The 13911-nt window shown below is 36.6% G+C and overlaps 1 protein-coding gene and 1 non-coding gene across 4 annotated transcripts in view; both read right to left on the reverse strand.

Annotated features, from left to right (window-relative positions):
• Positions 1-13911, reverse strand: part of LOC106079953 (WASH complex subunit 2-like) — an 85826-nt gene that overhangs the window by 24934 nt on the left and 46981 nt on the right. The gene's annotated exons all lie outside the window — the stretch shown is intronic.
• Positions 1169-1241, reverse strand: Trnar-ucg (transfer RNA arginine (anticodon UCG)). Its single transcript has one exon. It is a non-coding gene; the product is annotated as a tRNA-Arg (tRNA).

Consider the following 13911-nt stretch of genomic DNA (forward strand, 5'->3'; position numbering starts at 1 on the left):
TAAGAAATAACAGGATAGTCGGCTGGCCGTTTAGTTTCCGCCTAGGACTGTCGCCCCTGAGTTCGAATCCTTTATTCCCTGTTATTTAGCTGAAGGGAATGAGACTTTGGGCGTGCACGAAGTCGTATCTTTTATATCGGACATTAGTCAGGCTCTCGAGCTGTACAAGTCGTTAAAATAAAATGTAATGTCTCTTTTTACCCAGCTGTCCTATCGATTTTTTTTTTTGGGGGGGGGGGAGGCTACATGTTAAGTACAGGTGTAGATATCTATATATTTTTGTTGGTGTGTATTGACCTTATCTGTATGCTTGACACGCTTAATAAGAATGTCTACAATTATGTATGACCCAAGTTCGTTAGAGTACGTGCCCTTTTAAATAGTCAAGCCAACTCTACACGACGTGGCTTCATAGAAATGTCGTGGCAGAGTCGCCCTGGATTATTTAAAAAAAAAAAAAAATGATACATTTGACTCAAGATTTATTAATTCTGAAAAAGTGAGAGAGTAAATAAAGAGAGAAACGAAAGGGGGGGGGGAGAAAGAGATAAAACGAGAGAGAAGGGAGCGAAGAGGAATAGAAATAGGGAGGAAAAAAAAGGAGGAAAAAAAAAGGCAAGAGAGAGAAAAAAAGAGAGAAAAAATAGATTGAGAAGAGAAAGATAAAGAGGTGGAGGGAAGAGAAAGAACGAAAGAGAGAACAAAAAGAGAGATAGAGAGCGGTAAACAAATAAGAGAGAGAGAATAAGAAAGAAAAAGAGGAAGAAAAAAAAAGAGACACAGAGAAAAAGAAGAGAAGAGGTTATACAACTTTATACATTTTGACACAAATCTGAAGTGAAATATTGTCAGTCGGGAGGATCAATTTAAATTTTCTTTCCGCATATCATCGCTGATAGTTTTCCTTTCCTTCTTAAATGTGTTTATAGCAGACCTTTTTTTTTTTTTTTTTTTTTTAAATACAGAACATTGTTTGGCCTCCAAGCAGAATTGATCTACACGCAAATGGCTCTCTCTCTCTCTCTCTTTCTGTGTGTGTGTGTGCTTGCGCGCGTGTTGTTGTATAAAATGGACCAGTGTTTATAAAGGACGGCTGATAGAGAAATTAACAACTTAACAACACTGACATGTAAATAAAACAATAACAAGTTTGACAAAAAAAAATTTACGACCCCGACGAGATTCGAACTCGCAATCTTCTGATCCGAAGTCAGACGCCTTATCCATTAGGCCACGGGGCCCTTGACAATACTTCACTGTTTTTTTTGTATTTTTTCCTTAAAATCGAATTCTTTTTTTAATTTTGAGCGCTATTGAGAAGTACATTCCGTAAATTGGATACAAACCAAACTCTAAGAGTAATTTGACATATTCAGTCTACAGAATACGCTTGATAAAATATAGATTTTTAAAATGATATAGATTTTAAATTCTGCGCACATTTTAAACGCTATAGAATCAAATTAAAATTCAAATTTGTAACCAAAGAACTGACAGCAATCTCGTTCATACCCTGCCCGCTGCCGTCCACTAACGTTCTGCGGGAGGTTTGGACTAGGTCGGCTAGGATGTAGATTATTAGGCCTATCTTCAACTCTTCAAAAGAACATACGAAACAAGAAAAAAAAACAGCAAGCATTTAAAAAGCAATTCATTTAGGATGAATCCGAATACTGTGAAATGTCAAGTTAAAGAAAAATAAAGCTAGAATGGCTTATGATTGTAAAAAAATTATTTTACGATCATCAATGATGCTAGGAAGAATCAGAAGGCTGAAGCAACAGACAGCATTATGTAAATCAGTTGACCTAAATCTGACGATCGTAGAGTCTATGATGTAAATATATAGTTGTCAGGGGGCATCTTTACGGTGTGGTAAAAATAATTCAAGGGGAATAAGCGATATTAAAATTTAAAAAATAAATTATGATAAAACCAAAAAAAAGCTATTGGCTTGATGATCAGCTAAGAATTGAACAAATAAAAACAGTGAAAGAATGTTAGGCGCCCCAACAGCGGTACCATTCTTACACCTTTCCAGGGGCGGACTGGGTGTCAAATTTGGCCAGGACATTTCTATACCATCCGGCCCATAAATTGTAGGCCTATATCATGTGATGGACTTCCTATTCTAAGTCTACATATCCTCAAAATCATTACATTAAGTTTGATAATGTATCGATAGCTGTACACATGCATACAGTGAACACTATATCCTAATACGAAATATAGGCCTTATGTTGCTTTTTAAGTGTGTAGGCCCTAAAGGATGGAGCCTTCTTGTAGCACTGTCTACGGATGTAGGCTATAACATTATTTCGGAAAATGTATTTAATTAGTATTGCACTGTAGCGTTTGTAAAAGATTTTTTTTTTCAAACACGACTCTCAGAGGGCCCCCTTTTATAAGAGAATATTATAAAACCTTAAACAAATCACGTGTCATAGTGTGATAGTGGCATCCATGCGCCTCTTTCGGTCGTTCTACAGACCTATTTGGGTACAGACCTATTAGGTACCGGCCACTGGGCATTTGCCCCATTGCCCATACAGCCAGTCCGCCCCTGCACCTTTCCTCAACGCCTTGCCGCGACACCACGTGTTTTTAAGACTCACCGGAAGCGCCATGTGCATATATCTGTTGAACCCTAGCCTATATAAAATGAGACAAATTTAACAGCACATCCTGTTTCGGAGAACAATACAGCTGAGTGAAAAAAGAAAGCGGGAAGAGGGGGGGGGGTTAAACTGTCATTTTCATATGAACTATTGTTTTAAAGAACTAGCAAACACACACACACACACACACAGGCGACATAGACACACAATCACACGCACAAAAAACACGCACATAGACTCTCAGAAAAGAAACAATTGAATAAAGAAATCTGACTTCTACAGACACCAGAGAGACGGGGGGACGGAGAACAAAGAGAAAGAGTGGAGGAAAGAGTGTAAGAGAAAAAAAGAGACAGAAAGAAAAAGAGAAAATGAGAAAGAGAGACAGGCAAAGAGAAAAAAGAAACAAGTAAACTTTTAAAAACACACTTTTTTAAAACACAACTCTTATATTAGGGAAAGAACTAAACAATTACCGAGATAACTCTCAATATTGCAATATTTATATCCCTTTCTCCACATAAAAGCAAATGAAGTAATTGACTAATTGATTAATTTTTTTATTGATTGATGTATTGTCTCCGACAATGACTTTTTGTGCAAAGTTTCAACTTGATCCGAGACTTGGAAGTGGGGAGAAATAACGTGAACATGATTTGTACCAGACCGACTCCTGTCTGATATAAGTTGATATAAGCTTTTGTAAGACAAAGAGAGAATGGGAAACAGAGAAAGACAAAGAGAAAAGGGAAGAAAGAGAAAAAATAAGAGAAATGTAAGAAAGAAAGAAACAGAGAGAAAGAGAAAGAACTAAGAGAAAAGTAAGAAAGAAACAGAGAGAAAGAGAAAGAACTAAGAGAAATTTCAGAAAGAAAGAGAAAGAACTAAGAGAAATGTAAGAAAGAAACAGAGAGAAAGAGAAAGAACTAAGAGAAATGTAAGAAAGAAACAGAAAGAAAAAGAACTAAGAGAAATGTAAGAAGGAAACAGAAAAAAAGAGAAAGAACTAAGAGAAATGTAAGAAAGAAACAGAAAGAAAGAGAAAGAACTAAGAGAAATGTAAGAAAGAAACAGAAAGAAAGAGAAAGAACTAAGAGAAATGTAAGAAAGAAACAGAAAGAAAGAGAAAGAACTAAGAGAAATGTAAGAAAGAAACAGAGAGAAAGAGAAAGAACTAAGAGAAATGTAAGAAAGAAACAGAAAGAAAGAGAAAGAACTAAGAGAAATGTAAGAAAGAAACAGAAAGAAAGAGAAAGAACTAAGAGAAATGTAAGAAAGAAACAGAGAGAAAGAGAAAGAACTAAGAGAAATGTAAGAAAGAAAGAGAAAGAAAGAGAAAGAACTAAGAGAAATGTAAGAAAGAAACAGAAAGAAAGAGAAAGAACTAAGAGAAATGTAAGAAAGAAACAGAAAGAAAGAGAAAGAACTAAGAGAAATGTAAGAAAGAAACAGGGAGAAAGAGAAAGAACTAAGAGAAATGTAAGAAAGAAAGAAACAGAAAGAAGGAGAAAGAACTAAGAGAAATGTAAGAAAGAAAGAAACAGAAAGAAGGAGAAAGAACTAAGAGAAATGTAAGAAAGAAATAGAAAGAAAGAGAAAGAACTAAGAGAAATGTAAGAAAGAAATAGAAAGAAAGAGAAAGAACTAAGAGAAATGTAAGAAAGAAACAGAGAGAAAGAGAAAGAACTAAGAGAAATGTAAGAAAGAAATAGAAATAAAGAGAAAGAACTAAGAGAAATGTAAGAAAGAAACAGAGAGAAAGAGAAAGAACTAAAAGAAATGTAAGAAAGAAACAGAGAGAAAGAGAAAGAACTAAGAGAAATGTAAGAAAGAAACAGAGAGAAAGAGAAAGAACTAAGAGAAATGTAAGAAAGAAACCGAGAGAAAGAGAAAGAACTAAGAGAAATGTAAGAAAAAAATAGAAAGAAAGAGAAAGAACTAAGAGAAATGTAAGAATGAAACAGAGAGAAAGAGAAAGAACTAAGAGAAATGTAAGAAAGAAAGAAACAGAAAGAAAGAGAAAGAACTAAGAGAAATGTAAGAAAGAAACCGAGAGAAAGAGAAAGAACTAAGAGAAATGTAAGAAAGAAACAGAAAGAAAGAGAAAGAACTAAGAGAATTGTAAGAAAGAAACAGAGAGAAAGAGAAAGAACTAAGAGAAATGTAAGAAAGAAAGAAACAGAAAGAAGGTGAAAGAACTAAGAGAAATGTAAGAAAGAAAGAAACAGAAATAAGGAGAAAGAACTAAGAGAAATGTAAGAAAGAAATAGAAAGTAAGAGAAATGTTAGAAAGAAAGAGAAAGAACTAAGAGAAATGTAAGAAAGAAATAGAAAGAAAGAGAAAGAACTAAGAGAAATGTAAGAAAGAAATAGAAAGAAAGAGAAAGAACTAAGAGAAATGTAAGAAAGAAACAGAGAGAAAGAGAAAGAACTAAGAGAAATGTAAGAAAGAAACCGAGAGAAAGAGAAAGAACTAAGAGAAATGTAAGAAAGAAACAGAAAGAAAGAGAAAGAACTAAGAGAAATGTAAGAAAGAAACAGAAAGAAAGAGAAAGAACTAAGAGAAATGTAAGAAAGAAACAGAAAGAAAGAGAAAGAACTAAGAGAAATGTAAGAAAGAAACCGAGAGACAGAGAAAGAACTAAGAGAAATGTAAGAAAGAAAGAAACAGAAAGAAAGAGAAATTGGAAGCCAGTTGTAAAGTGAGAAGAATTAACTTATCTTTTTTTTTTAAAGTGTGGATGTGGGGGGGGGGGGACACACTGGACCCCTAACAGGCATTTTTTTTTCACCATCCCCGCCCCGTTTCTTTCCGTTCACCAGTGGGGACATAAAAACCAGGTCTTACAACCTGATGAAATATTATGTTCATATTTCAGGTCAAACCCATTCGCCTTGGTTCACCTTCAGAATCAAAGTCATTAACACCCCCCGGAGAGGGGCAGGAGGGGGAAGCTTAAACGGTACTTCTAAATTTAGTTTGGCGGGTGGTTAAAAAAAGCCAGTGTGTGTGTATCTATAATATGTGTGTCTGTGTGTGTGTGTGTATCTATATATGTGTGTGTGTCTCTGTGTGTGTATCTATTTATGTGTGTGTGTGTGTGTGTATCTATATATGTGTGTGTGTGTCTGTGTGTGTGTGTGGTAGTGGTGGTACGTAAGAAAAGATACAAACGAAGAAAAAAAATGGGAAGAGATGTCAGGGGCGTCTACGGTGACAGTGTTCCATTTACAGTTCCTAGCGTACACAGCCTCATAAGCTTTACTCTTATTGCTTTATATCGCATCCTCTAAACGTCATACTGCTATACATTACGTCATGATGCTATACATTACGTCATATTACATCACGATACTTGAAACATCATGACATCACTTCATGTTGTGTTTTAAATAAATGATTTGAACGCGTTCAGCAACGTAAAAGAAACTATGAACCTATTTTTTTTCCCACAAAGGCCGCGGGACAAACATTTCTAGACCCAAAGAAAAGCCATTATTTAAGACAGGAGCAGAAGACGGAAAGAAAACTTAAATAGACCGCCGGCGAACAACAACTTTGTCTGCATAAGACGCGGAAAAAATATGTAGGTCACGATGCGATACCTATATTCATGTGAAACACTGCACTTCTACTTATTACCATTGATTCGGAAATGGAAAAGGTTACCTCAAAATGAATAAAAAATGACAATTAGCAATAAACTCTTCAAATTAACAAGAAGGTTTCAATTAACATCTACATTTACAAAGGAAAACATCTACATTTACAAACGAAGTCAACATCAATGTTCAACAACCCTAACGACTTGTAATAGTAAAGTAAGAGAGATAAGATAAGTTGAAATAGGAAAAAAATAAGATAATGGTATTGGCCAAACAAATGGAAATTCAGATCTTGCAGATGATGTAAAGCTTTTGTGTTAAGATGGCCGACGTTTAATTAGAGTGTGCCATGTGGTCACCCCTACGACCATTCGCCTCTACATCTCCAACGTTGTCAGTAGAGTTGATCCCATAGTTCAGAATCCCAGTCTTGACCGTGAACAAAACTAGAGACCCTTCCGTTTGGAAGCCAAGCGCTTTACCACTCAGCCACCATGTCCCAAATAACGACTTGTTGTCGCAACTAGAATAATAAGATAAGATAATGAGATAAGATAATAAGATAAGATAATAAGATAAGATAATAAGATAAGATAATAAGATAAGATAATAAGATAAGATAATAAGATAAGATAATAAGATAAGATAATAAGATAAGATAATAAGGTGAGATAATAAGGTGAGATAATAAGGTGAGATAATAAGGTGAGATAAGATAAGATAAGATAAGATTTCAGGAGAGGTCAATGAACCCCAGGTTGAGAAACACTGATAGGACTGTACCGTTACTTTGGACCGCAGGGTGCGAGCCTGCTGAGACGCCTGCTTTGACTAACGGCATTAGGCGACATGCGGTAAGTCTCTTGACTTAGGTGATAACTGGACTAAAAGGCTGCTGTCACAATCGTGTCATTAGACGTCACGAAATGCGGGAAGCAGTCGCAGGCCGACATGTCATAAGTCATCCCCGCGGGCTGTAAATGTCACGGCATGCGGACCACAGTGACATTATACCATGCCGAATGTCAACGCAAGGTCAAGTGTACGGTCTATTGAATAAAAAAGTATAGTGCGGTAGAGCTGGACATGGAATAATATAGTCCAGTTTAACCTTGCATGCATTTTTAGAGTGCATATGACTGCATAGCTTTGAATAGTGCATATCTTGTCAAAGCACATATTTAACAGTGAAATCTTATGACAGTGGATATTTATTTTTTTTTACATTTCTTTTATATAGCGCAGTTTTCACGCTTATAGCATGCTCAGCGCGGACCAGTGGGCGGGGGGGGGGGTGTCTCTTAGAGAAGGTTTTCGTGCTACACTTAAGCGCTCAGCAAACACTACTCTGCTCGAGTCAGGATTCGAACTGAAGCCCTTTTGTTAGGTGAACTAGCCGTAGCCAAGCGGTTTTTGCCTCTCATCCACACATCCCTCCATATCTTATAAAAGTTCATATCTTATAAAAGTTCATATCTTATAAAAGTTCATATTTTTTAAATAGTTTAAATCTTTTAATCTTTGAATTATCATCGCACGGCGTCAACATAGTAGTATTGATAAAAGTAATCATTCGAATAGCATAGCCTCATGTAAATCTATGTCAGTGACGGCCAAACTAAGGCCCGCAGGCCATATCTGGCCCGAAAAGCGGTGTTAACAGGGGCAGACTGGGTATCAAATATCGGTCCTGGTATTACCGTATAAAGCGGCCCTCAAATGGTACCGGTATGTCATATATTGGGCCTTGGGCTTAGCCAGGATTTTTCGGTAAGGGAGGGGGTGGGTGATTTTCTTTTCTATGTGAATGTGTGTGTGTCCATTGAAAAAAAAATTCTTTGGTCGGAAACAGTCCGGCCCATCTGGTGCCGGCCCACCGTGCATTTGCCCGTTTGCCCATATAGCCAGGCCCCCTCTGTCTTGAAACTTCTGACCACAGTCTGAAGTGAAGCAGCAGAGGTCGGGTTGCATTGAGTTCGTCATTTTCAGCGGCAATTCGACCCATGACAAGATCATAGAAGGTTGGGCATCACTGATCTATAACATGTAAAATAATACCTGCAGATATGTATACTATATAGTTCAGTGCAATGTATTCTCAAACAAAATTTCGAATTAAATCAACAGTATGGGGGGAGGGGGGGGGGCGCCCACACAGTGTACTCTCAAACCAAAATTTCAAACTAAACAAACAGTAGGATGCCAAAGGTCAATTTTTTTTTTATCTTTAAGGATTCGCTTACTCTGCACTCTCTGTCTATCAGTTACAATAGCAGTGCATTGTTGTACTGACACTTAGACATGAATTTGTTCCGTTAAATTTAAAAAGCCATACATGCATCTTTTCGAATTGATTCACCACGCTTCACTGGCACAACGAATTTCTGCGCTAGTGAGTGGCTGCTAATAGAATGGCCTTGTAGAAAGTACTACAAATGACTTTTTGATGTGATGTTTTTTCACCCAACACCCCGCCGTGTCAACGAACCTATTCACATGTTGTTCCCCCGTGCCCTTAGACCTTTAAAAGTCTGTGAATGGTGCACAATTTGGACAGCGTAATAGAGCCTCGTTTTGAATACATAGTCGTCTGCCGCTAAGGACGGAAGACCGTTTTGAATCTTCGCTATTTTGGTAAACTCCGATTTTGTTGAACTGCCTTACAAACCTCTTTAATGTTGCTGATAACGGCTATGAATACAAGAAAGAAATGCAATATAAATAGAGTATAAACACGTCGGTGTCTTTATAACGATCTTATGATTTGTGACATAAGACTTCTTTTAACTGAAGCTGTGAACATTTTTTAGGTTTGTCAAAGCAGTAGCGTGACGAAGTCTTAGCCGCCTGGGGCTAACTTCCCAAAAGTAAAATAAGATAAAAATAAATTTAAAAAATTATAAAAAAAACAACAACAACAGTCCTGGAAACTGAAGTAAGAAATTCTTCAGGACTTTTGACGACAGACATTATTTATTTATTTATTTATTGAAATATTGGCGGGAAAACGATTACCTGAGTACGGATGCAGCACTTTGAAATGTAGTGGAAGGGAATGTGGAAGGGAATGTGGAAGGGAAGGGATTGTGGATCATTATTTCTAACGATTTTATTTTAATTATGGTACTACTGTCTACTGATGACCTTAGAAATTAAAACCTTAAGTTAATTGTTTTGTTCTCTTATTTCTGAACGAAATTCTTTAATTCCTGTTAAATATCCAGGACCATATGACATTACAGGAAAACTGAATTCTACGTCACTGGTCAGCGGTCTGCTGGAAGCGTTGAAGTCGCCAAGCATAATGAAACAGACGAAGATTGGTCTTCACTTGGGGGGGGGGAGGAAAAAGGAGGGGGTGTCTTTAAATAGAAATTCGATTTGGCGAATAATGAGGTCAAAGTGGGATAAGTCTCTGTCTGTCTGTCTGTCTGTCTGTCTCTGTGTGTGTGTCTGGGTGTCTTTAAATAGAAATTCGATTTGGCGAATAATGAGGTCAAAGTGGGATAAGTCTCTGTCTGTCTGTCTGTCTGTCTGTCTCTGTGTGTGTGTGTGTGTCTGTCTGTCTGTCTGTCTCTCTCTCTCTCCCCAAGATGACGATGAGAAGACATTAGCGATTAATTGGAGACTATGCAGTGAATATGATGAAATTACAATAGGGCCTAGAGTAATACGAATGTGAAACGACAGACGCCACAGAAATTGGAAACAGTAAAGACGTGTTGTTGTTTTTAAAATAGTGAGTTGTCTTATGTTAAAATAATCGTTTACTTTTTCATCTCGAGTTGAATTTGTCTACATTGTAATAAAAGTTTATATTTAGTTTTGTTTTTAGAAAAACGTTTGTTCAAGATATTTCACGTTCTACAATTAAAACTATAATACGCCGACACCGGTTTAGTTGTACTAGGAATTCGGTGCTACAAGTCAACAACCGACTAAAACAGTCTGAAAACTAGCAGAGTAGGACCATCAGACGAACATCCATTTTTCAAAAATGTATACTTGTTAACAAAATATGCATATTAAATATAACAAAATAAGTGGAATGAGATAAGATGTAGAAGTACTTTATTTATTTCTTGAAGTCTTCTCCCTTGAGCCACTTTTTCTTGCATCTCTAAGCTTGTATCTCCTGTCGTATTCTATCTACTCTTTTGGTTTAGACATAAAAGTACTCAAAGTACTTTCTCAAATCTATTAAATATATTTATCCTAAACACCCCCACCCCATCCGTTTGAAGAAACATTTTTTCCCCTTAAAGTCACAGGTCGGTACAATTTTTAATTTGTTTCACACTTATATCCTTTTGACTTTTGGCGCCTCCTTTATTTTTCAACAAATTTTTATTTACTTTATAGTTATAGTAAGCTTAAAGTACATTAAAGGATCTTACATTTGTGCGCATTATAAGGCTGCACACTGTCTGATGTACGGCACTAGTTGTTGTTTTTTTTATTTTAAAATCTACAACATGTCAGTCTTAAAACAAGGATGAGAACTCTCGCTGCAAAATCTTCAGCAGACGATCAAGACAAATGTATCCCGGAAGCTGTCACCACCTCCAGAGCCCAGTTAAAAATATGAAGGGCAGTGACACGTGTGCTGTTGTCCTTCTGACATGACAATGTCTTGGCGGTGGTATCGACCCATGACGTACGTTGACCCCCTCCCCCTTTCTTCCAAAATAACCCTCCTTCCCCCCCCCCCCCCCATTCCATTGCCTCTCTCTAGTTTCGTTTAACCCACTAGAGCTACATGACTTAGTTTAATGTATTAATTGAATCCACAAGACAGGCCCACATAACCTATCCGACCTGCCGGTAAAAAGAACAATGGGGGAATCTCTAGCAGTGCCCCCCCCCCCTTTTTTTTTCAGGCTTTACTAGCATAGTTCTTTTCATTGCTTACTAGACCCCAACCGCCTTGACCTCACCTCGGGACAACCCCACCCTCTTTTTTTTTTCTCCACAGTGACCCACCATTTTAATAAACGATTACTCCACCAAGTACTTGATACATTTAATACTCTTTTTTTTGGCTTCCTTATGTGATAATAATTCTAAAATTACACGACCAGCAGTCCATTTTTGTGTTTATACAGTACTGGTTACAAAATAGAATCATCAGCTCATAAGATCATGCATTTTATCGCCAAAATGCCTGCCGGGCATTTGTCCGGCAACTTCGACATTGGGGTCACGGAGGTCACGATTTGTCCAACGCTTTTGCAAGAGATGAATCGAGCCTCTCATGCCCCGACCCGCATGGAGTTTGGTGAAGATGATGACTCAATCTGCGAATGCTTCTTAACTTGATACGGGAGGGGGGGGGGGTGGGAAAGAGAGATCAAACAATGAGAACCAGAAGCAAGACACCAAGCTGAATCTATTGCTTGATCTACAAGATGAGAACCTTTGCTGTGACCATAGAACTGGTTGGGCCAAGTGGGTTCGTTCTACAGAGGAAAATTAACATGCAAAACGGTGACACGAGAGAGACACGTTTATTGTTCTATTTCCTTCGATAATGATTTGATTTATTACACTTATTACGGTAACACCGACACACATACAGAAACTTAAAAAAAAAAATTACTTTACTTTTTTTAAAATGAAAGGTCAAATGTACGGGTTATCTTGCTATGAAATCATTGCCGCCAGTTATCTGCCCTTGGGCCGTGTAGGATAGATATATGCGTGTGTGTGTGCTGATAGCTGTAGATTGGTCTCAATGTAACAGTATTACAGGCACTGTAGGTCCACACACACACACAACCAAACTTAACAAGCACACACACACTTATCAAACATGCTTGTTTGTATGTTAAGATATAGGTAAGTGCATCTGTAGCATATCCATCAGCTACTTTCAAATACAGGATTGTAGATATTCAACACTACACTTTTTGTAAATCCCACAAACAATAGGTCTAGATGACAGAATTATATATATATATATATAGGCATGTGAACTAGACCCTTACATTGATGAATGTACCCAACGTTAAACTAAATCCACAGACATATATATATATATATAAGTGTGAATCTATATCAATATCTATATCAATATCTATATCAATATCAATATCTATCTATCTATCTATTTATCTATCTATCTATCTATCTACCTATCTATCTATCTATCTATCTATCTATCTCTCTGTCTGTATGTGTGTATGTATGTATGTGAGTGTATGTGTGTATGTATGTATGAATGAATGTATGTATGTATGTATGTATGTATGTATGTATGTATGTATGTATGTATGTATGTATGTATGTATGTATGTGTGTGTGTGTGTATGTATGTATGTATGTATCTATCTATCTATCTATCTATCTATCTATCTATCTATCTATCTATCTATCTATCTATCTATCTCTCTGTCGGTATGTGTGTATGTATGTATGTGAGTGTATGTGTGTATGTATGAATGTATGTATGTATGTATGTATGTATGTATGTATGTATGTATGTATGCATGTATGTATGTATGTATGTATGTGTGTATGTATGTGTGTGTGTGTGTATGTATGTGTTTGTGTGTGTATATGTGTATGTGTGTGTATGTATATATGTGTGTGTATATATATATGTGTATGTGTGTGTATGTGTGTGTAGGTCTATGTCTAGACTTCACTCTTGCGGGGAAAAAATAGCAATAAATAAACAGAAGGACAGAGGGGAACTAAAGAAAAAAGGTAAATGCAAAAGTTGTATTAAGCTTTGGGGCAAAACGAAACATTAAACCACAATCTTAATTGTTATTATCTTCAATTAAAAAAACAAAACAAAATGACATTTATATTAAAATAACATAAAACATCCAGACACGCAGAAGAAAAAACAAAAACTACTCTCGTTGCAGTGGCGTAGCAACTTCACGCGGCGGGGTTTATATCGCCCAGGCCCATGAAGGACTAATAGGGGACCACATGGTTCATTGAAAGTTAGTCGTTTATAAATGATACTTGTATAAGCATTGGGATGTCATGATACTATTGATTGTATGAAATTGTAACTGAATTGACTGAAAAGACACTTCTGCTTAGACACATGAAATGGTGTCATTGTACTCACACTTACAGGATGACTTCTTTGTCTTCTCTCACTTAACCTTCGAGGATGGGGGCACTATCTTATTCTTGAACCCTATACTTCGCTACTCTACTTGAAGGACACCTAAAAACGTACATTACACGAGCGACTCAGTTCTAGCAACTGACTTTCAGTAGAGGGAACTGCTGCTGGAGTGGCACGATGGTATAAAACGCTTGGCTGAAATTCTACCAGTTCATCAGAGTTTGAATTTCGTCTGAAACGACGTTTTTTTATGTGAGATTTCGATCTTTACTTGCAATTTAGTTATGGTTCTCAAGCACTGCGTATTAATCCGGGCTTGTATTGGATATTTTTTCTGGCTGCATAAGGGTTTTGTTATAAGAGATGTTTGATATGATAATCTTCTTAATCAACTTTGTATCATCGAAGAACAGGTTGATGAGAACAACAAGGGGAGACAAGTTATAGTTTCATAAGCAGTAATGCAAAATCCCAGATAAAAGATTATTCCAAAAGTTATAATTTACTTCATGCTTGTTTAGAATCAATTTGTTTATAGATTAAAGTTCAAGAAAAATAAAATAATAAATAAAAATGTTCAAAATTTAAATTTAAAAA

This window comes from Biomphalaria glabrata, chromosome 10 (assembly GCF_947242115.1).
Source record: "Biomphalaria glabrata chromosome 10, xgBioGlab47.1, whole genome shotgun sequence".
In the NCBI taxonomy this organism is placed as follows: Eukaryota; Metazoa; Mollusca; class Gastropoda; family Planorbidae; genus Biomphalaria; species Biomphalaria glabrata.